General features: G+C 49.3%; 1 non-coding gene and 48 pseudogenes across 1 annotated transcript; all 49 read right to left on the reverse strand.

Moving 5' to 3' along the window:
- Positions 1-3,901: 3,901 nt before the first annotated feature.
- On the reverse strand, positions 3,902-4,020 carry LOC143964572 (5S ribosomal RNA; annotated as a pseudogene).
- A 111-nt stretch (positions 4,021-4,131) lies between these two features.
- LOC143965354 (5S ribosomal RNA) lies at positions 4,132-4,250 on the reverse strand (annotated as a pseudogene).
- A 110-nt stretch (positions 4,251-4,360) lies between these two features.
- Positions 4,361-4,479, reverse strand: LOC143964752 (5S ribosomal RNA; annotated as a pseudogene).
- A 325-nt stretch (positions 4,480-4,804) lies between these two features.
- On the reverse strand, positions 4,805-4,924 carry LOC143964972 (5S ribosomal RNA; annotated as a pseudogene).
- Positions 4,925-5,700: 776 nt separating this feature from the next.
- Positions 5,701-5,820, reverse strand: LOC143965283 (5S ribosomal RNA; annotated as a pseudogene).
- A 336-nt stretch (positions 5,821-6,156) lies between these two features.
- On the reverse strand, positions 6,157-6,275 carry LOC143965285 (5S ribosomal RNA; annotated as a pseudogene).
- Positions 6,276-6,385: 110 nt separating this feature from the next.
- Positions 6,386-6,504, reverse strand: LOC143965292 (5S ribosomal RNA; annotated as a pseudogene).
- A 108-nt stretch (positions 6,505-6,612) lies between these two features.
- LOC143965449 (5S ribosomal RNA) lies at positions 6,613-6,732 on the reverse strand (annotated as a pseudogene).
- Positions 6,733-6,840: 108 nt separating this feature from the next.
- Positions 6,841-6,959, reverse strand: LOC143964556 (5S ribosomal RNA; annotated as a pseudogene).
- Positions 6,960-7,058: 99 nt separating this feature from the next.
- On the reverse strand, positions 7,059-7,176 carry LOC143965479 (5S ribosomal RNA; annotated as a pseudogene).
- Positions 7,177-7,281: 105 nt separating this feature from the next.
- On the reverse strand, positions 7,282-7,400 carry LOC143965248 (5S ribosomal RNA; annotated as a pseudogene).
- A 160-nt stretch (positions 7,401-7,560) lies between these two features.
- On the reverse strand, positions 7,561-7,679 carry LOC143965551 (5S ribosomal RNA; annotated as a pseudogene).
- A 973-nt stretch (positions 7,680-8,652) lies between these two features.
- On the reverse strand, positions 8,653-8,771 carry LOC143965023 (5S ribosomal RNA; annotated as a pseudogene).
- Positions 8,772-8,880: 109 nt separating this feature from the next.
- Positions 8,881-8,999, reverse strand: LOC143965442 (5S ribosomal RNA; annotated as a pseudogene).
- A 109-nt stretch (positions 9,000-9,108) lies between these two features.
- Positions 9,109-9,227, reverse strand: LOC143964550 (5S ribosomal RNA; annotated as a pseudogene).
- Positions 9,228-9,574: 347 nt separating this feature from the next.
- Positions 9,575-9,700, reverse strand: LOC143965473 (5S ribosomal RNA; annotated as a pseudogene).
- A 109-nt stretch (positions 9,701-9,809) lies between these two features.
- Positions 9,810-9,928, reverse strand: LOC143964857 (5S ribosomal RNA). Its single transcript, XR_013271308.1, has one exon. It is a non-coding gene; the product is annotated as a 5S ribosomal RNA (ribosomal RNA).
- A 108-nt stretch (positions 9,929-10,036) lies between these two features.
- On the reverse strand, positions 10,037-10,155 carry LOC143965266 (5S ribosomal RNA; annotated as a pseudogene).
- Positions 10,156-10,263: 108 nt separating this feature from the next.
- LOC143965398 (5S ribosomal RNA) lies at positions 10,264-10,382 on the reverse strand (annotated as a pseudogene).
- A 534-nt stretch (positions 10,383-10,916) lies between these two features.
- On the reverse strand, positions 10,917-11,034 carry LOC143965413 (5S ribosomal RNA; annotated as a pseudogene).
- A 107-nt stretch (positions 11,035-11,141) lies between these two features.
- Positions 11,142-11,260, reverse strand: LOC143964568 (5S ribosomal RNA; annotated as a pseudogene).
- A 105-nt stretch (positions 11,261-11,365) lies between these two features.
- LOC143965231 (5S ribosomal RNA) lies at positions 11,366-11,484 on the reverse strand (annotated as a pseudogene).
- A 297-nt stretch (positions 11,485-11,781) lies between these two features.
- LOC143965261 (5S ribosomal RNA) lies at positions 11,782-11,900 on the reverse strand (annotated as a pseudogene).
- A 108-nt stretch (positions 11,901-12,008) lies between these two features.
- On the reverse strand, positions 12,009-12,127 carry LOC143965275 (5S ribosomal RNA; annotated as a pseudogene).
- A 108-nt stretch (positions 12,128-12,235) lies between these two features.
- On the reverse strand, positions 12,236-12,353 carry LOC143964789 (5S ribosomal RNA; annotated as a pseudogene).
- Positions 12,354-12,461: 108 nt separating this feature from the next.
- LOC143965382 (5S ribosomal RNA) lies at positions 12,462-12,580 on the reverse strand (annotated as a pseudogene).
- Positions 12,581-12,688: 108 nt separating this feature from the next.
- On the reverse strand, positions 12,689-12,807 carry LOC143965474 (5S ribosomal RNA; annotated as a pseudogene).
- Positions 12,808-12,916: 109 nt separating this feature from the next.
- On the reverse strand, positions 12,917-13,035 carry LOC143965400 (5S ribosomal RNA; annotated as a pseudogene).
- Positions 13,036-13,143: 108 nt separating this feature from the next.
- On the reverse strand, positions 13,144-13,261 carry LOC143965414 (5S ribosomal RNA; annotated as a pseudogene).
- A 107-nt stretch (positions 13,262-13,368) lies between these two features.
- LOC143964569 (5S ribosomal RNA) lies at positions 13,369-13,487 on the reverse strand (annotated as a pseudogene).
- A 105-nt stretch (positions 13,488-13,592) lies between these two features.
- On the reverse strand, positions 13,593-13,711 carry LOC143965232 (5S ribosomal RNA; annotated as a pseudogene).
- Positions 13,712-14,008: 297 nt separating this feature from the next.
- On the reverse strand, positions 14,009-14,127 carry LOC143965263 (5S ribosomal RNA; annotated as a pseudogene).
- A 108-nt stretch (positions 14,128-14,235) lies between these two features.
- On the reverse strand, positions 14,236-14,354 carry LOC143965276 (5S ribosomal RNA; annotated as a pseudogene).
- Positions 14,355-14,462: 108 nt separating this feature from the next.
- On the reverse strand, positions 14,463-14,580 carry LOC143964801 (5S ribosomal RNA; annotated as a pseudogene).
- Positions 14,581-14,688: 108 nt separating this feature from the next.
- On the reverse strand, positions 14,689-14,807 carry LOC143965385 (5S ribosomal RNA; annotated as a pseudogene).
- A 108-nt stretch (positions 14,808-14,915) lies between these two features.
- Positions 14,916-15,034, reverse strand: LOC143965475 (5S ribosomal RNA; annotated as a pseudogene).
- A 109-nt stretch (positions 15,035-15,143) lies between these two features.
- On the reverse strand, positions 15,144-15,262 carry LOC143965401 (5S ribosomal RNA; annotated as a pseudogene).
- A 402-nt stretch (positions 15,263-15,664) lies between these two features.
- On the reverse strand, positions 15,665-15,782 carry LOC143965222 (5S ribosomal RNA; annotated as a pseudogene).
- A 781-nt stretch (positions 15,783-16,563) lies between these two features.
- Positions 16,564-16,682, reverse strand: LOC143964552 (5S ribosomal RNA; annotated as a pseudogene).
- Positions 16,683-16,791: 109 nt separating this feature from the next.
- LOC143965388 (5S ribosomal RNA) lies at positions 16,792-16,909 on the reverse strand (annotated as a pseudogene).
- Positions 16,910-17,018: 109 nt separating this feature from the next.
- LOC143965390 (5S ribosomal RNA) lies at positions 17,019-17,137 on the reverse strand (annotated as a pseudogene).
- Positions 17,138-17,245: 108 nt separating this feature from the next.
- Positions 17,246-17,364, reverse strand: LOC143965419 (5S ribosomal RNA; annotated as a pseudogene).
- A 108-nt stretch (positions 17,365-17,472) lies between these two features.
- Positions 17,473-17,590, reverse strand: LOC143964850 (5S ribosomal RNA; annotated as a pseudogene).
- A 108-nt stretch (positions 17,591-17,698) lies between these two features.
- LOC143965227 (5S ribosomal RNA) lies at positions 17,699-17,817 on the reverse strand (annotated as a pseudogene).
- A 106-nt stretch (positions 17,818-17,923) lies between these two features.
- On the reverse strand, positions 17,924-18,042 carry LOC143965344 (5S ribosomal RNA; annotated as a pseudogene).
- A 95-nt stretch (positions 18,043-18,137) lies between these two features.
- On the reverse strand, positions 18,138-18,256 carry LOC143964573 (5S ribosomal RNA; annotated as a pseudogene).
- Positions 18,257-18,364: 108 nt separating this feature from the next.
- LOC143965380 (5S ribosomal RNA) lies at positions 18,365-18,483 on the reverse strand (annotated as a pseudogene).
- A 108-nt stretch (positions 18,484-18,591) lies between these two features.
- On the reverse strand, positions 18,592-18,710 carry LOC143965133 (5S ribosomal RNA; annotated as a pseudogene).
- Positions 18,711-18,819: 109 nt separating this feature from the next.
- Positions 18,820-18,938, reverse strand: LOC143964551 (5S ribosomal RNA; annotated as a pseudogene).
- Between the last annotated feature and the right edge of the window lie 3,174 nt (positions 18,939-22,112).

Genomic DNA, 22,112 nt, shown 5'->3' on the forward strand with positions numbered 1-22,112 from the left:
TCAGACTGGAAGGCCGGGGCATCAGACTGGAAGGCATCAGACTGGAAGGCATCAGACTGGAAGGCCGGGACATCAGACTGGAAGGCATCAGACTGCAAGGCCGGAACATCAGACTGGAAGGCATCAGACTGGAAGGCCGGAACATCAGACTGGAAGGCATCAGACTGCAAGGCCGGGACATCAGACTGCAAGGCCGGGATATCAGACTGGAAGGCATCAGACTGGAAGGCCGGGACATCAGACTGGAAGGCATCAGACTGGAAGGCATCAGACTGGAAGGCCGGAACATCAGACTGGAAGGCATCAGACTGGAAGGCCGGGACATCAGACTGGAAGGCATCAGACTGCAAGGCCGGAACATCAGACTGGAAGGCATCAGACTGGAAGGCCAGAACATCAGACTGGAAGGCATCAGACTGCAAGGCCGGGACATCAGACTGGAAGGCATCAGACTGGAAGGCCGGGACATCAGACTGGAAGGCATCAGACTGGAAGGCCGGGACATCAGACTGGAAGGCCGGGGCATCAGACTGGAAGGCATCAGACTGGAAGGCCGGGACATCAGACTGCAAGACATCAGACTGGAAGGCCGGGACATCAGACTGCAAGGCCGGGACATCAGACTGCAAGGCATCAGACTGGAAGGCCGGGACATCGGACTGCAAGACATCAGACTGGAAGGCCGGGACATCGGACTGCAAGACATCAGACTGGAAGGCAGGGACATCGGACTGCAAGACATCAGACTGGAAGGCCGGGACATCAGACTGCAAGACGTCAGACTGGAAGGCGGAGACATCGGACTGCAAGACGTCAGACTGGAAGGCGGAGACATCGGACTGCAAGACGTCAGACTGGAAGACGTCAGACTGGAAGGCCGAGACATCAGACTGCAAGACGTCAGACTGGAAGGCCGAGACATCAGACTGCAAGACGTCAGACTGGAAGGCCGAGACATCAGACTGCAAGACGTCAGACTGGAAGGCCGAGACATCAGACTGCAAGACGTCAGACTGGAAGGCCGAGACATCAGACTGCAAGACGTCAGACTGGAAGGCCGGGACATCAGACTGCAAGACGTCAGACTGAAAGGCCGGGACATCAGACTGCAAGACGTCAGGCTGGAAGGCGTCTGGCTGGAAGGCCGGGACATCAGGCTGGAAGGCGTCTGGCTGGAAGGCCGGGACGTCAGGCTGGAAGGCGTCTGGCTGGAAGGCCGGGACATCAGGCTGGAAGGCGTCTGGCTGGAAGGCCGGGACATCAGGCTGGAAGGCATCTGGCTGGAAGGCCGGGACATCAGGCTGGAAGGCGTCTGGCTGGAAGGCCGGGACATCAGGCTGGAAGGCGTCTGGCTGGAAGGCCGGGACATCAGGCTGGAAGGCGTCAGGCTGGAAGGCCGGGACATCAGGCTGGAAGGCGTCAGGCTGGAAGGCCGGGACATCAGGCTGGAAGGCGTCAGGCTGGAAGGCCGGGACATCAGGCTGGAAGGCGTCAGGCTGGAAGGCCGGGACATCAGGCTGGAAGGCGTCAGGCTGGAAGGCCGGGACATCAGGCTGCAAGGCGTCAGGCTGGAAGGCCGGGACATCAGGCTGCAAGGCGTCAGGCTGGAAGGCCGGGACATCAGGCTGGAAGGCGTCAGGCTGGAAGGCCGGGACATCAGGCTGGAAGGCGTCAGGCTGGAAGGCCGGGACATCAGGCTGGAAGGCGTCAGGCTGGAAGGCCGGGACATCAGGCTGGAAGGCGTCAGGCTGGAAGGCCGGGACATCAGGCTGGAAGGCGTCAGGCTGGAAGGCCGGGACATCAGGCTGGAAGGCGTCAGGCTGGAAGGCCGGGACATCAGGCTGGAAGGCGTCAGGCTGGAAGGCCGGGACATCAGGCTGGAAGGCGTCAGACTGGAAGGCGTCAGGCTGGAACTCTGGCTCTGGCACTCCGGGCTGGAGCTCTGGCTCTGGCACTCCGGGCTGGGACAGATTGGTAGGTGTGGAGGCAGGTTGGGTTAATGGTAAGACCATTTTGGTTGGGAAAAACTTTCGTTTTTTCTTTGGCTTAGCCACTGAAGCTCTGTAGGTGACTACAGGACTGTAAATAAGGGGTGCAGCAGACTGGAAAGGAGGATTGTGATATGGCAGGGAAGAGGTACCAGTAGCTGGGGAAAGAACTTGTGGGTTTGTAGACAGTGGAGAGGAGGCAGGTGGGTTGAATGCAGGATAAGTACAGGGAGTAGAGACTGGATATGAGTATTTGGTTGGGAGCAGCGTGTACTGGGCTGCAACTGAGGTTGACATGGCTGATGGGGAAACATACTTTTGGGTAGGCTCATACCTGATGGCAGAGGTGGATTGTTTGGCTGGGGCTGATTGCACCATGTCAGACCATGCTGAAAGTATGGGTTGTACAAACTGAAGTTTTAAGCCTCCCTGTCTAACCAAAGACTGAGCAGATACAATGCACTCAGCAATCACCTGTGGGGAACAGGCTGAGTAGTGTTCACAAAAATCAGCAGGATCATCTTCAAAAAGCCATACTAAAGATACAACCTGATTCATATCAAAAGGAGGAGTGAAATCATCACGGCCATCTGGGATACAGGGCAGGGCTAGCTCAGTACAGATCTTTATCAAAGGCTGCACCTCCCCAAACAATATATAACCCTGATCAACCAGGGAGTGAGCCAAACGCATAGCTGCAAACAACTGGTCACTAGACCATCCTTTCAAAGCCTGGCAGCAATAATCACCACTCTCAGATGCCAGCAGAGAAAAATAAATGATCTCATCAGCATTCATGTTTGCAACCAAACTAAAGCAAATGGTTCCCCTGTGCAGCCACTTCTGGTCAGGAATGGCCTTGGTATTCTATCATGAACCAGATGTGACCAGAACTGTGTGACTGCGACAAAGTGAACTAGACACAAATAAGTGAAGGTAAATTTATTAAGCAAACGCATACAAATGTGAACACACCACCAATACAAACTAAGTGAACAAACTAACAACCAAACAGTGCAGATAAGCAAATAAACCAGTATAATGTAACAAAGGGAGTACCAGAATCGTAGTCAAGCCAGGCCGGGGTCATAAATAGGAGGTAGCAGAATAGGGGGACAAGGAGAAAGGGAACAGGTACAGGAGGCAGGATACAGGAAACAGGAAACAGGGATCGGGGATCAGGTAACAGGTAACAGGTAACAGGTAACAGGTAACAGGTAACAGGTAACAGGTAACAGGTAACAGGTATCAAACAGGCTGCAGGTCAGGGCTCAAGGACAATACCAAGGCGAAGTGTATATAAACTTGCCGGGTATTTATAATGGCTGCTGTCAGTCATGTGACGCCTGACTGCAGAGGGAAATACCTGCTCCATACTGCCAGGATCCCTCCGCTGGTGAACACCAGTACTGCGGACCAAAGATGACATAATTCCAGCAGGAGACACCTGCTGGTGGATCGCAGTACTGCATGCCAAATGATTGATAATACCAGCGGAGGGAACCTTTCCTGACAACCCCGCTTAGCATCTGACATGAGACGAGATCAGGCGCATTCAGGGTGATGTGGCCGTAGGAGATCTTGCTAGCCACTCTCAACCCTCTGGACACACGCCAGGATGGTCACCTCGGCAAACAAGCAGAAAAATAAAACAGGTCGTCGACCACAACAACATTTTTTAAAAAAGCATACGGCACCTGGTATTCCCAAGCCGTGTTCCATCCAGGTACTAACCAGGTAAGATCCCGCTTAGCATATGACATGAGACGAGATCAGGCGCATTCAGGGTGATGTGGCCGTAGGCGACCTTGCTAGCCACTCTCGACCCTATTGACAAACGCCAAGATGGTCACCTCGGCAAACAAGCAGAAAAATAAAACAGGTTGTCGACCACAACAACATATTTTAAAAAAAGCCTACGGCACCTGGTACACCCGGGAGGTCACCCATGCAGGTACTAATCCGGCCCGTCCCTGCTTAGCATCCAAGATCAGATGAGATCGGGCGCATTCAGGGTGATGTGGGCATAGGCGATCTACCTAGCCACTCTCAACCCTCTTGACAAACGCCAAGATGGTCACCTCGGCAAAGAAGCAGAAAAATAAAACAGGTCGTCGACCACAACAACATATTTAAAAAAAAAAGCCTACAGCACCTGGTATCCCCAGGCGGTCTCCCAGCCAGGTACTAACCAGGACTGACCCTGCTTAGCATCCAAGATCAGACGAGGTCAGGCGCATTCAGGGTGATGTGGCCGTAGGTGATCTTGCTAGCCACTCTCAACCCTATTGACAAACGCCAAGATGGTCACCTCGGAAAACAAGCAGAAAAATAAAATAGGTCGTTGACCACAACAACATATTTAAAAAAAAAGCCTACGGCACCTCGTATTCCCAGGCGGTCTCCCATCCAGATGCTAACCAGGCCCGACCCTGCTTAGCATCCGAGATCAGACGAGATCAGGCGCATTCAGGGTGATGTGGCTGTAGGCGATCTTGCTAGCCACTTTCAACTCTCTTGACAAATGCCAAGATGGTCACCTCGGCAAACAAGCAGAAAAATTAAACAGGTCGGCAATGACAACAACATATTTATGAAAAGCCTACAGCGCCTGGTATTCCCTGGTGGTCTCCCATCTAGGTACTAACCAGGCCCGACACTGCTTAGCAACCGAGATCAGATGCAGTCAGGGTGATGTGGCTATAGGCGATCTTGCTAGCTGCTCTCAACTCTCTTGACAAACGCCAAGATGGTCACCTCGGCAAACAAGCAGAAAAATCAAACAGGTCGTCGACGACATCAACATATTTATGAAAAGCCTACAGCGCCTGGTATTCCCTGGTGGTCTCCCATCGAGGTACCTAACCCGGCCCAACCCTGCTTAGCATCTGAGATCAAATGAGATCGAGCGTATTCAGGTTGATGTGGCCATAGGCGATCTTGGTAGCCACTCTCAACCCTCTTGCCAAACGACAAGATGGTCACCTCGGCAAACAAGCAGAAAAATTAAACAGGTCGTCGACAACAACATATTTTAAAAAAGCCTACGGCACCTGGTAATCCCAGGCCGTCTTCGAGCCAGGTACTAACCAGGCAAGACCCTGCTTAGTATCTGACATGAGACGAGATCAGGCGCATTCAGGGTAATGTGGCCGTAGGAGATCTTGCTAGCCACTCTCAACCCTCTGGACACATGCCATGATGGTCACCTCGGCAAACAAGCCGAAAAATAAAACAGGTCGTCGACCACAACTAAATTTTTAAAAAAAGCATAAGGCACCTGGTATTCCCAAGCCGTCTTCCATCCAGGTACTAACCAGGCAGGACCCCGCTTAGCATCTGACATGAGACGAGATCAGGCGCATTCAGGGTGATGTGGCCGTAGGCGACCTTGCTAGCCACTTTCAACTCTCTTGACAAATGCCAAGATAGTCACCTCGGCAAACAAGCAGAAAAATTAAACAGGTCGTCAACGACAACAACATATTTTAAATAAGCCTACTGCACCTGGTATTCCCAGGCGGTCTCCAATCTAGGTAGTAACCAGGCCCGACCCTGCTTAGCATCCAAGTTCAGATGCAGTCAGGGTGATGTGGCCATAGGCGATCTTGCTAGCCACTCTCCACTCTCCTGACAAACGCCAAGATGGTCACCTCGGCAAACAAGCAGAAAAATTAAACAGGTCGTCGACGACATCAACATATTTATGAAAAGCCTACAGCGCCTGGTATTCCCTGGTGGTCTCTCATCAAGGTACCTAACCCGGCCCGGCCCTGCTTAGCAACTGAGATCAAATGAGATCGGGTGTATTCAGGGTAATGTGGCCATAGGCGACCTTGCTAGCCACTTTCAACCCTCTTGACAAACGCCAAGATGGTCACCTCGGCAAACAAGCAGAAAAATTAAACAGGTCGTCGACGACAGCAACATATTTAAAAAAAGCCTACGGCACCTGGTATTCCCAGGCGGTCTCCCAACCAGGTTCTAACCAGGGCCGACCCTGTTTAGGATCTGAGATCAGACGAGTTTGGGCGCATTCAGGCTGATGTGGCCATAGGCAATCTTGCTAGCCACTCTCAATCCTCTTTACAAACGCCAAGATGGTCACCTCGGCAAACAAGCAGAAAAATAAAACAGGTCGTCGACCACAACAAAATATTTTTAAAAAAGCCTACGGCACCTGGTATTCCCAGGCGGTCTCCCATCCAGATACTAACCAGGCCTGACTCTGCTTAGCATCCGAGATCATACGAGATTGGGCACATTCAGTGAGATGTGGCCATAAGCGATATTTTTTGCCACTCTCAACCCTCTTGACAAACGCCAAGATGGTCACCTCGGCAAACAAGCAGAAAAATAAAATAGGTCGTCGACCACAACGACAGATTTAAAAAAAAAGCCTACGGCACCTCGTATTCCCAGGCGGTCTCCCATCCAGATGCTAACCAGGCCCGACCCTGCTTAGCATCCGAGATCAGACGAGATTAGGTGCATTCCGGGTGATGTGGCCATAGGCGATCTTGCTAGCCACTTTCAACTCTCTTGACAAACGCCAAGATGGTCACCTCGGCAAACAAGCAGAAAAATTAAACAGGTCGTCAACGACATCAACATATTTAAGAAAAGCCTACAGCGCCTGGTATTCCCAGCTGATCTCCCTTCGAGGTATCTAACCCAGCCTAACCCTGCGTAGCAACCGAGATCAGATGAGATCGGGTGTATTCAGGGTAAAGTGGCCATAGGCGACCTTGCTGGCCACTTTCAACCCTCTTGACAAACTCCAAGATGGTCACCTCGGCAAACAAGCAGAAAAATTAAACAGGTCGTCGACAACAACAACATATTTAAAAAAAGCCTATGGCACCTGGTATTTCCAGGCGGGCTCCCATCCAGGTACTAACCAAGCTCGACCCTGCTTAGCATCCGAGATCAAATGAGATCGGGGGCATTCAAGTTAATGTGGCCATAGGCGATCTTGCAAGCCGCTCTTGACAAACTCCAAGATGGTCACCTCGGCAAACAAGCAGAAAAATTAAGCAGGTCGTCGACGACAACAACATATATAAAAGAAGCCTACGGCACCTGGTATTCCCAGGCGGTCTCCCATTAAGGAACTGAGCAGGCCCGAACTTGCTTAGCATCCGAGATCAGACGAGATCAGGTCCATTCAGGTGATGTGGCCGTAGGTCATCTTGGTTGCCACTATCAACCCTCTTGACAAACGCCAAGATGGTCACCTCGGCAAACAAGCAGAAAAATTAAGCAGGTCGTCGACGACAACATAAATAAAAGAAGCCTACGGCACCTGGTATTCCCAGGTGGTCTCCCATTAAGGTACTAAGCAGGCCCGACGCTGCTTAGCATCCGAGATCAGATGAGATCAGGTGCATTTAGCTTCATGTGGCCATAGCCAATCTTGCTAGCCAATCTTGCTAGCCAATCTTGCTAGCCAATCTTGCTAGCCAATCTTGCTAGCCACTCTCAATCCTCTTGACAAACGCCAAGATGGTCACCTCGGCAAACAAGCAGAAAAAATAAACAGGTCGTCGACAACAACAACATATTTAAAAGAAGCCTATGGCACCTGGTATTCCCAGGCGTTCTCCCATCCAGGTAATAACCAGGCCCAACCCTGCTTAGCATCCGAGATCAAATGAGATCGAGTGCATTCAGGTTGATGTGGCCGTAGGCGATCTTGGTAGCCACTCTCAACCCTCTTGACAAATGCCAAGATGGTAACCTCGGTAAACAAGCAGAAAAATTAAACAGGTCGTTGACGACAGCAACATATATAAAATAAGCCTACTGCACCCGGTATTCCTAGGTTTTCTCCCATCCAGGTACTAACCAGGCCCGACCCCGTTTAGCATCCTAGATCAGACGAGATCAGGCGCATTCAGGGTGATGTGGCCTTAGGCAATTTTGCTAGCTACTCTCAACCCTCTTGACAAACGCCAAGATGGTCACCTCGGCAAATAAGCATAAAAATTAAACAGGTCGTCGACAACAACATATTTAAAAAAAGCCTACGGCACCTGGTAATCCCAGGCGGTCTCCCAACCAGGTACTAACCAGCCCCAAGCCGGCTTAGCATCCGAGATCAAACGCATTAAAAGGTTATGTGGCCGTAGGCGATGTTGCTAGCCACTCTCAACCCTCTTGACAAACGCCAAGATGGTCACCTCGGCAAACAAGCAGAAAAATTAAATAGGTCGCCGACGACAACAACATATTTAAAAAAAAAGCCTACCGTACCTGGTATTCCCAGGCGGCCTCCCATCCAGGCACTATTCAGGCTTGACCCTGTTTAGCATCCGAGAGTCAGACACATTCAGGGTGATATGGCCGTAGGCGATCTTGCTAGCCACTGTTGACAAACGCCAAGCTGGTCACCTCGGCAAACAAGCAGAAAATGTAAACAGGTCGTCGACGACAACATATTTAAAAAATGCCTATGGCACCTGGTATTCCCAGGCGGTCTACCATCAAGGAACTAACCAGGCCCAACCCTGCTTAGCATCCGAGATCAGACGCATTCAGGGTCATTTAGCCGTAGGCAATCTTGCTAGCCACTCTCAACCCTGTTGACAAACGCCAAGATGGTCACCTCGGCAAACAAGCAGAAAAATAAAACATGTCGTCGACCACAACATATTTATAAAAAAGCCTACGGCACCTGGTATTCCCAAGCGGTGTCCCATCCAGATACTAACCAGGCCCGACCCTGCTTAGCATCTGAGATCAGATGAGATCGCATGCATTCAGAGTGATGTGGCCATGGGCGATTTTGCTAGCCACTGTCAACCCTCTTGACAAGCGCCAAAATTGTCACCTTGGCAAACAAGCAGAAAAATAAAACAGGTCTTCGACCACAACAACATATTTAAAAAAAAGCCTACGGTGCCTGGTATTCCCAGGTGGTCTCACATCCAGGTACTATCCGGGCTCGACCCTGCTTAGCATCCGAGATCAGATGAGATCAGGTGGATTCAGGGCGAGGTGGCCGTAGGCGATCTTGCTATCTACTCTCAACCCTCTTGACAAACGCCAAGATGGTCACCTCGGCAAACAAGCAGAAAAATGAAACAGGTCGTCGACCACAACAACATATTTTAAAAAATGCCTACGGCACCTGGTATACTCAGGCGATCTCCCATCCAAGTACTAACCGGGCCCGACCCTGTTTAGCATCCGAGATCAGATGAGATCGGGTGCAGTTAGGGTGATGCGGCCGTTGGCGATCTTGCTAGCCACTCTCAACCCTGTTGACAAACGCCAAGATGGTCACCTCGGCAAACAAGCAGAAAAATGAAACAGGTCGTCGACCACAACAACATATTTTAAAAAAAGCCTACGGCACCTGGTATTCCCAGGCGGTCTCCCATCCAGGTACTATCCAGGTACTATCCAGGCACTATCCAGGCCCAACCCTGCTTAGCATCCGAGATCGAGCGCATACAGGGTGATGTGGCCAAAGGCGATCTTACTAGCCACTCTCAACCCTCGACAAATGCCAAGATGGTCACCTCGGCAAACAAGCAGAAAAATAAATCAGGTCGTCGACCTCAACAACATATTTTAAAAAAAGGCTACGGCACCTGGTATACCCAGGCGGTCACCCATGCAGGTACTAACCAGGCCTGACCCTGCTTACTGCTTAGCATCTGAGATCAGACGAGATCGGGCGCATTCAGGGTGATGTGGGCGTAGGCGATGTTGCTAGCCACTCTCAACCCTCTTGACAAACTCCAAGATGGTCACCTCGGCAAACAAGCAGAAAAATAAAACAGGTCTTCGACCACAACAACATATTTTAAAAAAAGCCTACGGCGCCTGGTATTCCCAGGTGGTCTCCCATCCAGGTACTATCCAGGCTCGACCCTGCTTAGCATCCGAGATCAGATGAGATCAGGTGGATTCAGGGCGAGGTGGCCGTAGGTGATCTTGCTATCCACTCTCAACCCTCTTGACAAACGCCAAGATGGTCACCTCGGCAAACAAGCAGAAAAATTAAACAGGTCGCACACGACAACAACATATTTAAAAGAAGCCTACGGCACCTGGCATTCCCAGGTGGTCTCCCATCCAGGTACTAATCAGGCCCGACCATGCTTAGCATCTAAGATCAGATGAGAGTGGGTGCATTCAGGGTGATGTGGCAGTACGCAATCTTGCTAGCCACTCTCAACCCTCTTGACAAACGCCAAGATGGTCACCTCGGCAAACAAGCAGAAAAAATAAAAAGGTCGTCGACGTCAACAACATATTTAAAAAAAGCCCACGGCACCTGGTTATCCCAGGCGGTCTCCCATCCAGGTACTAACCAGACCCGACCCTGCTTAGCATCCGACATCAGACAAGATTGGGTGCATTCAGGGTGATGTGGACATAGGCGAACTTGCTAGCCACTCTCAACCCTCTTGACAAACGCCAAGATGGTCACTTCGGTAAACAAGCAGAAAAATTAAATAAGTCGTCGACGACAACAACATATTTAAAAAATGCCCACGGCACCTGGTTTTCCCAGGCGGTCTCCCATACAGGTTCTAACCTTTCCCGGCCCTGCTTAGCATCCGAGATCAGACAAGTTTGGGTGCATTCAGGGTGATGTGGCCATAGACGATCTTGCTAGCCACTCTCAACCCTCTTGACAAAGGCCAAGATGGTTACCTCGGCAAACAAGCAAAAAAATTAAACAGGCACCTGGTAATCCCAGGCTGTCTCCCATCCAGGTACTAACCAGGCCCGACCCTGCTTAGCATCCGAGATAAGACACATTCAAGGTGAGGTGGCCGTAGGCGATCTTGCTAGCCACTCTCTCAACCCTCTTGACCCTCTTAACCCTCTTGACAAACGCCAAGATGGTCACCTTGGCAAACAAACAGAAAAATTAAATAGGTCGTCGACGACAAAAACATATTTAAAAAAAGCCCACGACAAGTGGTTTTCCCAGGGGTCTCCCATCCAGGTACTAACCAGGCCCGACCCTGCTTAGCATCTGAGATCAGACTAGATCAGGCACATTCAAGGTGATGTGGCCGTAGGCAAACTTGCTAGCCACTCTCAACCCTCTTGACAAACGCCAAGATGGTCACCTCGGCAAACAAGCAGAAAAATTAAACAGGTCATCGACAACAACAACATATTTAAAAAAACCTACGGCCCCTGGTATTCCCAGGTAGTCTCCAATCCAGGTACCAACCAGGCCCGACCCTGCTTAGCATCCGAGATCAGACGAGATCGGGCGCATTCAGGGTGATGTCACCATAAGCGATCTTGCTAGCCACTCTCAACCCTCTTGACAAACGCCAAGATGGTCACCTCGGCAAACAAGAAGAAAAATTAAACAGGTCGTCAACGACAACATATTTAAAAAAAGCCTACTGCACCTGGTATTCCCAGGCGGTCTCCCATCCAGGGACTAACCAGGCCCGACCATGCTCAGCATCCGAGATCAGACAAGATCGGGTGCATTCAGGAAGATGTGGCCGTAGGCAATCTTGATAGCCACTCTCAAGCCTCTTGACAAAAGTCAAGATGGTCACCTCGGCAAACAAGCAGAAAAATTATATAGGCCGTCGACAACAACAACATATATAAAAAAAAGCCCACGGCACCTGGTTTTCCCAAGCGGTCTCCCATTTAAGTACTAACCAGGCCCGACTCTGCTTAGCATGGCCGTAGGCGATCTTGCAAGCCACTCTCAACCCTCTTGACAAAGCCAAGATGGTCACCTCGGCAAATAGGCAGAAAAAATTAAAAGTTCGTCAACGACAACAACATATTTAAAAAAAGCATACTGCACCTGTGATTCCCAGGCGGTCTCCCATACAGGTACTAACCAGGCCCGACCCTGTTTAGCATCTGAGATCAGACAAGATCGGGCGCATTCAGGGTGATGTGGCTGTAGGCTATCTTGCTAGACACTCTCAACCCTCTTGACAAACGCCAAGAGGGTCACCTCGGCAAATAGGCAGAAAAAATAAAAAGGTCGTCGACGACAACAGCATATTTAAACAAAGCTTACTGCACCTGTTATTCCCAGGCGGTCTCCCATCCAGGTACAAACCAGACCCGACCCTGCTTAGCATCCGAGAACAGACGAGAACGGGTGCATTCATGGTGGTATAGCCATAGGCGATCTTGCTAACCACTCTCAACCCTCTTGACAAACGCCAAGATGGTCAACTCGGCTAACAAGCAGAAACATTAAACAGGTCATCGATGACAACAACATATTTCAAAAACGCCTACGGCACCTCGTATTCCCAGGCGGTCTCCCATCCAGGTACTAACCAGGCCCAACCCTGCTTAGCATCCGAGATCAGACGAGATCGGGCGCATTCAGGATGATTTGGCCCTGGCGATTTTGCTAGCCACTCTCAACCCTCTTGACAAACGCCAAGATGGTCACCTCGGCAAACAAGCAGAAAAATTAAACAGGTCATCGACGAAAACAACATATTTAAAAAAAAACTACGGCACCTGGTATTTCCAGGCGGTCTCCCATCCAGGTCCTAATCAGGCCCGACCATGCTTAGCATCCAAGATCAGACGAGAGTGGGTGCATTCAGGGTGATGAGGCCGTAGGCAATCTTGATAGCCACTCTCAACCCTCTTGACAAACGCCAAGATGGTCACCTCGGCAAACAAGCAGAAAAAATAAAAAGGTCGTCGACGTCAACAACATATTTAAAAAAAGCCCACGGCACCTGGTTTTCCCAGGCGGTGTCCCATCCAGGTACTAACCAGACCCGACCCTGCTTAGCATCCGACATCAGACAAGATTGGGTGCATTCAGGGTGATGTGGAAATAGGCGAACTTGCTAGCCACTCTCAACCCTCTTGACAATCGCCAAGATGGTCACTTCGGTAAACAAGCAGAAAAATTAAATAAGTCGTCGACGACAACAACATATTTAAAAAAAAGCCCACGGCACCTGGTTTTCCCAGGCGGTCTCCCATCCAGGTTCTAACCTTTCCCGGCCCTGCTTAGCATCCAAGATCAGACAAGTTTGGGTGCATTCAGGGTGATGTGGCCATAGGCAATCTTGATAGCCACTCTCAATCCTCTTGACAAAGGCCAAGATGGTCACCTCGGCAAACAAGCAAAAAAATTAAACAGGTCATCGACGACAACAACATATTTAAAAAAAGCCCACGACAAGTGGTTTTCCCAGGGGTCTCCCATCCAGGTACTAACCAGGCCCGACCCTGCTTAGCATCTGAGATCAGACTAGATCAGGCACATTCAAGGTGATGTGGCCGTAGGCAAACTTGCTAGCCACTCTCAACCCTCTTGACAAACGCCAAGATGGTCACCTCGGCAAACAAGCAGAAAAATTAAACAGGTCATCGACAACAACAACATATTTAAAAAAACCTACGGCCCCTGGTATTCCCAGGTAGTCTCCAATCCAGGTACCAACCAGGCCCGACCCTGCTTAGCATCCGAGATCAGACGAGATCGGGCGCATTCAGGGTGATGTCACCATAAGCGATCTTGCTAGCCACTCTCAACCCTCTTGACAAACGCCAAGATGGTCACCTCGGCAAACAAGAAGAAAAATTAAACAGGTCGTCAACGACAACATATTTAAAAAAAGCCTACTGCACCTGGTATTCCCAGGCGGTCTCCCATCCAGGGACTAACCAGGCCCGACCATGCTCAGCATCCGAGATCAGACAAGATCGGGTGCATTCAGGAAGATGTGGCCGTAGGCAATCTTGATAGCCACTCTCAAGCCTCTTGACAAAAGTCAAGATGGTCACCTCGGCAAACAAGCAGAAAAATTATATAGGCCGTCGACAACAACAACATATATAAAAAAAAGCCCACGGCACCTGGTTTTCCCAAGCGGTCTCCCATTTAAGTACTAACCAGGCCCGACTCTGCTTAGCATGGCCGTAGGCGATCTTGCAAGCCACTCTCAACCCTCTTGACAAAGCCAAGATGGTCACCTCGGCAAATAGGCAGAAAAAATTAAAAGTTCGTCAACGACAACAACATATTTAAAAAAAGCATACTGCACCTGTGATTCCCAGGCGGTCTCCCATACAGGTACTAACCAGGCCCGACCCTGTTTAGCATCTGAGATCAGACAAGATCGGGCGCATTCAGGGTGATGTGGCTGTAGGCTATCTTGCTAGACACTCTCAACCCTCTTGACAAACGCCAAGAGGGTCACCTCGGCAAATAGGCAGAAAAAATAAAAAGGTCGTCGACGACAACAGCATATTTAAACAAAGCTTACTGCACCTGTTATTCCCAGGCGGTCTCCCATCCAGGTACAAACCAGACCCGACCCTGCTTAGCATCCGAGAACAGACGAGAACGGGTGCATTCATGGTGGTATAGCCATAGGCGATCTTGCTAACCACTCTCAACCCTCTTGACAAACGCCAAGATGGTCAACTCGGCTAACAAGCAGAAACATTAAACAGGTCATCGATGACAACAACATATTTCAAAAACGCCTACGGCACCTCGTATTCCCAGGCGGTCTCCCATCCAGGTACTAACCAGGCCCAACCCTGCTTAGCATCCGAGATCAGACGAGATCGGGCGCATTCAGGATGATTTGGCCCTGGCGATTTTGCTAGCCACTCTCAACCCTCTTGACAAACGCCAAGATGGTCACCTCGGCAAACAAGCAGAAAAATTAAACAGGTCATCGACGAAAACAACATATTTAAAAAAAAACTACGGCACCTGGTATTTCCAGGCGGTCTCCCATCCAGGTCCTAATCAGGCCCGACCATGCTTAGCATCCAAGATCAGACGAGAGTGGGTGCATTCAGGGTGATGAGGCCGTAGGCAATCTTGATAGCCACTCTCAACCCTCTTGACAAACGCCAAGATGGTCACCTCGGCAAACAAGCAGAAAAAATAAAAAGGTCGTCGACGTCAACAACATATTTAAAAAAAGCCCACGGCACCTGGTTTTCCCAGGCGGTGTCCCATCCAGGTACTAACCAGACCCGACCCTGCTTAGCATCCGACATCAGACAAGATTGGGTGCATTCAGGGTGATGTGGAAATAGGCAAACTTGCTAGCCACTCTCAACCCTCTTGACAATCGCCAAGATGGTCTCTTCGGTAAACAAGCAGAAAAATTAAATAAGTCGTCGACGACAACAACATATTTAAAAAAAAGCCCACGGCACCTGGTTTTCCCAGGCGGTCTCCCATCCAGGTTCTAACCTTTCCCGGCCCTGCTTAGCATCCAAGATCAGACAAGTTTGGGTGCATTCAGGGTGATGTGGCCATAGGCAATCTTGATAGCCACTCTCAATCCTCTTGACAAAGGCCAAGATGGTCACCTCGGCAAACAAGCAAAAAAATTAAACAGGTCATCGACGACAACAACATATTTAAAAAAAGACAACGGCACCTGGTAATCCCAGGCTGTCTCCCATCCAGGTACTAACCAGGCCCGACCCTGCTTAGCATCCGAGATAAGACACATTCAAGGTGAGGTGGCCGTAGGCGATCTTGCTAGCCACTCTCAACCCTCTTGACCCTCTTGACCCTCTTGACCCTCTTGACCCTCTTGACCCTCTTGACCCTCTTGACCCTCTTGACCTTCGTGACCTTCTTGACAAACGCCAAGATGGTCACCTCGGCAAACAAACAGAAAAATTAAACAGGTCGTTGACGACAAAACATTTAAACAAGCCCACAGCAAAAGGTTTTCCCAGGGGTCTCCCATCCAGGTACTAACCAGGCCCGACCCTGCTTAGCATCTGAGATCAGACGAGATCAGGCACATTCAGGGTGATGTGGCCATAGGCAAACTTGCTAGCCACTCTCAACCCTCTTGACAAACGCCAAGATGGTCACCTCGGCAAACAAGCAGAAAAATTAAACAGGTCATCGACGACAACAACATATTTAAAAAACGCCTACGGCACCTCGTATTCCCAGGCGGTCTCCCATCCAGGTACTAACCAGGCCCAACCCTGCTTAGCATCCTGAAATGGTTAAGAACTACAAACTAGTTCTTGGTTATCTGCTGCTATTTCTAATTAAAAAGTATAAATGTGCATGCACATTAGAAGTAAACACTCTCTGAGACACGTTCAGCCCAGCTACTTCCAAATTCTGATTTATTGGTGGGCGGTGTTGATATTTTATACAGAAAGATACGTCATTGCAATGTCAGTCTAATTGGTACATCTTATTGGTTACAATACAAGAGAAATGAAGAAACTTGATGCTTGAAGTTCGGTTGAAGCTGGTTCTGTTATCTCATATGCATTCTTCTAACGCGTGGGATGTAGGGGGTAGATGCCATCTTAACTACGAACGGAAAGTCAATCTGTATATTACATAATACGTAAGGAGCATAGGAACATGTATACACATAAGCAAATAGACATTTTCTTATTATCATTATGTACATTAGATTCCTTAACAATCCGAGATCAGACGAGATCGGGCGCATTCAGGATGATTTGGCCCTGGCGATCTTGCTAGCCACTCTCAACCCTCTTGACAAACACCAAGATGGTCACCTCGGCAAACAAGCAGAAAAATTAAACAGGTCATCGACGAAAACAACATATTTAAAAAAACCTACGGCGCCTGGTATTCCCAGGTAGTCTCCAATCCAGGTACCAACCAGGCCCGACCCTGCTTAGCATCCGAGATCAGACGAGATCGGGCGCATTCAGGGTGATGTCACCATAAGCGATCTTGCTAGCCACTCTCAAACCTCTTGACAAAAGTCAAGATGGTCACCTCGGCAAACAAGCAGAAAAATTAAATAGGCCGTCGACGACAACAACATATATAAAAAAAAGCCCACGGCACCTGGTTTCCCAAACGGTCTCCCATTTAAGTACTAACCAGGCCCGACCCTGCTTAGCATCCGAGATAAGACAAGATTCGGTGCATTCAGGGTAATGTGGCCGTAGGCGAGCTTGCAAGCCACTCTCAACCCTCTTGACAAAGCCAAGATGGTCACCTCGGCAAATAGGCAGAAAAAATTAAAAGTTTGTCAATGACAACAACATATTTAAAAAAAAAGCGTACTGCACCTGTGATTCCCAGGCGGTCTCCCATCCAGGTACTAACCAGGCCCGACCCTGTTTAGCATCTGAGATCAGACAAGATCGGGCACATTCAGGGTGATGTGGCTGTAGGGTATCTTGCTAGACACTCTCAACCCTCTTGACAAACGCCAAGATGGTCACCTCGGCAAATAGGCAGAAAAAATAAAAAGGTCGTCGACGACAACAACATATTTAAAAAAAACTTACTGCACCTGTTATTCCCAGGCGGTCTCCCATCCAGGTACAAACCAGGCCCGACCCGGCTTAGCATCCGAGAACAGACGAGAACGGGTGCATTCATGGTGGTGTAGCCATAGGCGATCTTGCTAACCACTCTCAACCCTCTTGACAAACGCCAAGATGGTCAACTCGGCTAACAAGCAGAAACATTAAACAGGTCATCGACGACAACAACATATTTCAAAAACGCCTACGGCACCTCGTATTCCCAGGCGGTCTCCCATCAAGGTACTAACCAGGCCCAACCCTGCTTAGCATCCGAGATCAGACGTGATCGGGTGCATTCAGGATGATTTGGCCCTGGCGATCTTGCTAGCCACTCTCAACCCTCTTGACAAACGCCAAGATGGTCACCTCAGCAAACAAGCAGAAAAATTAAACAGGTCATCGACGAAAACAACATATTTTAAAAAAAACTACGGCACCTGGTATTCCCAGGCGGTCTCCCATCCAGGTCCTAATCAGGCCCGACCATGCTTAGCATCCAAGATCAGACGAGAGCGGGTGCATTCAGGGTGATGTGGCCGTAGGCAATCTTGATAGCCACTCTCAACCCTCTTGACAAACGCCAAGATGGTCACCTCGGCTAACAAGCAGAAAAAATAAAGAAGGTCATCGGCGACAACATATTTAAAAAAAGCCCACAGCATCTGGTTTTCCCAGGCGGTCTCCCATCCAGGTACTAACCAGGCCCGACCCTGTTTAGCATCTGAGATCAGACAAGATCGGGCGCATTCACGGTGATGTGGCCTTAGGCGATCTTGCTAGACACTCTTGACAAACGCCAAGATGGTCACCTCGGCAAACAAGCAGAAAAATTAAACAAGCCGTCGACAACAACATATATAAAAAAGCCTACGGCACCTGGTGTTCCCAGGTGGTCTCCCATTAAGGTTCTAACCAGACCCGACCCTGCTTGGCATCCGAGATCAGATGAGATCGGACACATTCAGGGTGATGTGGCCGTAGGCGATCTTGCTAGCCACTCTCAACCCTCTTGACAAACGCCAAGATGGTCACCTCGGCAAACAAGCAGAAAAATTAAACAAGTCGTCGACGACAACATCATATTTCAAAAAAGCCTATGGCACCTGGTATTCCCAGGCGGTCTCCCATCCAGGTACTAACCAGGCCCCACCATGCTTAGCATCCAAGATCAGACAAGATTGGGCGCATTCAGGGTGATGTGGCCGTAGGCGATCTTGCTAGACACTCTCAACCCTCTTGACAAATGCCAAGATGGTCACCTTGGCAAACAAGCAGAAAAAATAAAAAGGTCGTCGATGACAACAACATATTTAAAAAAAGCCCACAGCACCTGATATTCCCAGGTGGTCTCCCATCCAGGTACTAAACAGGCCTGGCCCTACTTAGCATCCGAGATCAGACAAGATCGGGTGCATTCAGGGTGATGTGCCAGTAGGCAATCTTGCTAGCTACTCTCAACCCTCTTGACAAACGCCAAGCTGGTCACCTCAGAAAACAAGTAGAAAAATTGAATAGGTCGTCGACGACAACAACATATTTAAAAAAAAGCCTATGGCACCTGGTATTCCCAGGCAGTCTCCTATCCAGGTACTAACCAGGCCCGACCCTGCTTAGCATCTGAGATCAGACGAGATCGGGCGCATTCAGGGTGATGTAGGCGTAAGCGATCTTGCTAGCCACTCTCAACCCTCTTGACAAACGCCAAAATGGTCACCTCTGCAAACAAGCAGAAAAATTAAACAGGTCGTCGATGACAACAACATTTAAAAAAAAGCCTACTGCATCTAGAATTCCCAGGCCGTGTCCCTTCCAGGTACTAACCAGGCCTGACCATGCTTAGCATCCAAGATCAGACGAGATTGGGCGCATTGAGGGTAATGTGGCCATAGGCGATCTTGCTAGCCACTCTCAACCCTCTTGACAAACGCCAAGATGGTCACCACGGCAAACAAGCAGAAAAATTAAATAGGTCGTCGACGACAACAACATATTTAAAAAAAGCCTATGGCACCTGGTATTCCCAGGCGGTCTCCTATCCAGGTACTAACCAGTCCCTTCCCAGAGTAGCATCTGAGATCAGACGAGATCGGGCGCATTCAAGGTCATGTGGCTGTAGGCGATCTTGCTAGCCACTCTCAAACCTCTTGACAAACGCCAAGATGGTCACCTCAGCAAACAAGCAGAAAAATTAAACAGGTCGTCGACGACAAAACATATTTACAAAAAGCATACGTTGGGGGCGCATGCGCGGCATGCGACAGAGCAGCAGCTTCTGAGAAGAGCTCCTGCTCATAGGGAACTGAAAGCCACAAAAACTGTGCCATTATCACCTGCAAACTGTTGGATTTACCTCATCCCCGCAGATTAATCACCTGTGCATGCTGAACGCCAAGAAAAAGGGAAGGAGGAGCAGCCAAAAGCAAGGAAATCTTACTCTTTATTGCCTGAGATCACAAGAGCGCAACAGGATGTCTAAAAATGGTGCTGCCACGCTGCCCTCCTCTCCACCTTCCTTCCCTGCTCAGCCACAACCTCTGCCATCGCTGGAATCATCAGCCATAGAGAACTGTGAGTACTCTCCTCTGACTAAAGCAGACTTGGATGTTAGCCTAGAAGCCATTTGCTCTAAACTACTGAATAAGTTTCAAACAGAGATTCAGAAGTCCACCAGCACATTATCACAGGAGATTGCAGCACTAGGGACAAGAACTGACCTGTTAGAAAACAAGCATGATGAACTGTCCATTGCTTTCAATGACTTGTCCAGAGAACATGAGTCACTTACATCTGCCTTCACACAGCTACCAGAGCATGTAGAAGATTTAGACAACAGAAATAGAAGGTCTAATCTCAGGATCAGAGGTGTCCCAGAATCCATTACTGATTTAACAGTATATGCTAACAAGCTTTTTCAATCTTTGCTACCTGATCAGAATGTTCAAGCATTTTTATGTGATCGCATTCACCCCCCAGACAAGCCCCCTAGAGACATTGTGCTTTGCATGAAAGATTTCTTGGTCAAAGAAGAAATCATGAGGGCGGCCAGGGGTCTGAGGAACATAGTCCTGGATGGTGTTCAACTCCAAATTTACCCTGATATCTCACAAGCAACTCTGGATAGACGCAGGAAAATGAAAGAAATCACCACAATGTTATCCACAGCAAGGATCAGATATAGATGGGGTTTCCCCTTTAAAATGATCGTTCCTCACAATGGAACCACCTACATTGCCACCACAATTACTGAAGGGCAGGATATCCTGATTAACCACTTGCTTACTGGGCACTTAAACCCCCCTCAGTCCCAGACCAATTTTCAGCTTTCAGCGCTGATGCACTTTGAATGACAATTGCGCGGTCATACAACACTGTACCCAAATGAAATTTTTATAATTTTTTTCCCACAAATAGAGCTTTCTTTTGGTGGTATTTAATCACAGCTGGGAGTTTTATTTTTTGCCAAACAAACAAAAAAAGATGCAAAAAAAAAAAATATTTAATAGTTTGTTATAAAATTTTGCAAACAGGTCATTTTTCTCCTTCATTGAAGTGCGCTGATGAGGCGGCACTGATAGGCTACACTGGTGGGCACTGATAGGCTGCACTGGTGGGCACTGATAGGCATAGTTAAGGCGGCACTAATAGGCACAGATAAGGCGGCACCGATGGGCACAGATAAGGCGGCACTGATGGGCAAAGACGGGCACAGATAAGATGGCACTGATGGGTGGCACAGATGGGTGGCATGGATGGGTGGCACTAAGGGGCACTGATAGGTACCACTGATAGATGGGACTGATGGGCACTGATAGGTGGCACTGATAGGTGACACTGCTGGGCACTGATGGGCGGCACTGCTGGGCACTGATGGGCACTGATGGGCGGCACTGCTGGGCACGGATATGTGGCACTGGGGTTCAGCACCTTTGTTGAGGCAGACTGTGGGCACTGCTGGGTGGCACTGTGGGCACTGCTGGGTGGCACTGTGGGCACTGACAGGGGGGGCACATTTTTTATTTAGGCAGGCAAAGCAGGGGGCAGGTGGGCACTGGCAGGGTGCTGATGTCCCGATCACGGCCGCCGGTGATCGGCTATTTTTTTTCTCCTCGCGCTGTCAGCGCGAGGAGGAATAATAGCCGACTTCCGGCTCCGTTCTATCACATGATCAGCTGTCATTGGCTGACAGCTGATCACGTGATAAGGGGTCGGGATCGACCCCTTGCACGGATCGGTGATCAGGCGAGTCTCGTAGACTTGCCGATCACAGAGCGCGCCGCGCGTGCCCCTCAGGGGGCGCGCAGGACGCTCGTGCACGGGACTACGTCAATAGACGTAGTCCCGGAAAAGGAGATCCGCGCTGTAGCCGTCATTCGGCTATAGCGCGGATCTCAAGTGGTTAAACTTGGTCTGATGGACACAGGCAATCTCCCACGCACCCCATCCTCATCTCGCCCAGCTCCTATCTGGAACACCCCAGCATCACAATCAGACAGACGCAGATTTAGACATAAAGCTGGAATCCTGAATTTCAATTAAATCTAGATTGTCTGGACGCTCTCTTAATCCAATAATATCCTCATGCTCAATAGAGGCTGACAATTTTTTTTCTTTTTCTTTTTTTTACTATGATCATATTTTATACTCATAATTTTATCCACAAATTTTCCTGTTCTGAAGTTTCCTCTACACTAAGTTTTGCAATTACCATTTATATCCACTAATTTACGGTGAAACACTGACATCTACTGTCAGCAACCGGCATTGCACCCTTTTTTGACTTATATATATATATATATATATATATATATATATATATATAGTCTCGCTTATAGATTATAT

The sequence above is a fragment of the Lithobates pipiens genome, unplaced genomic scaffold (assembly GCF_037356315.1).
Source record: "Lithobates pipiens isolate NorthernLeopardFrog02 unplaced genomic scaffold, aLitPip1_a1.2 Scaffold_8, whole genome shotgun sequence".
NCBI lineage: Eukaryota > Metazoa > Chordata > Amphibia > Anura > Ranidae > Lithobates > Lithobates pipiens.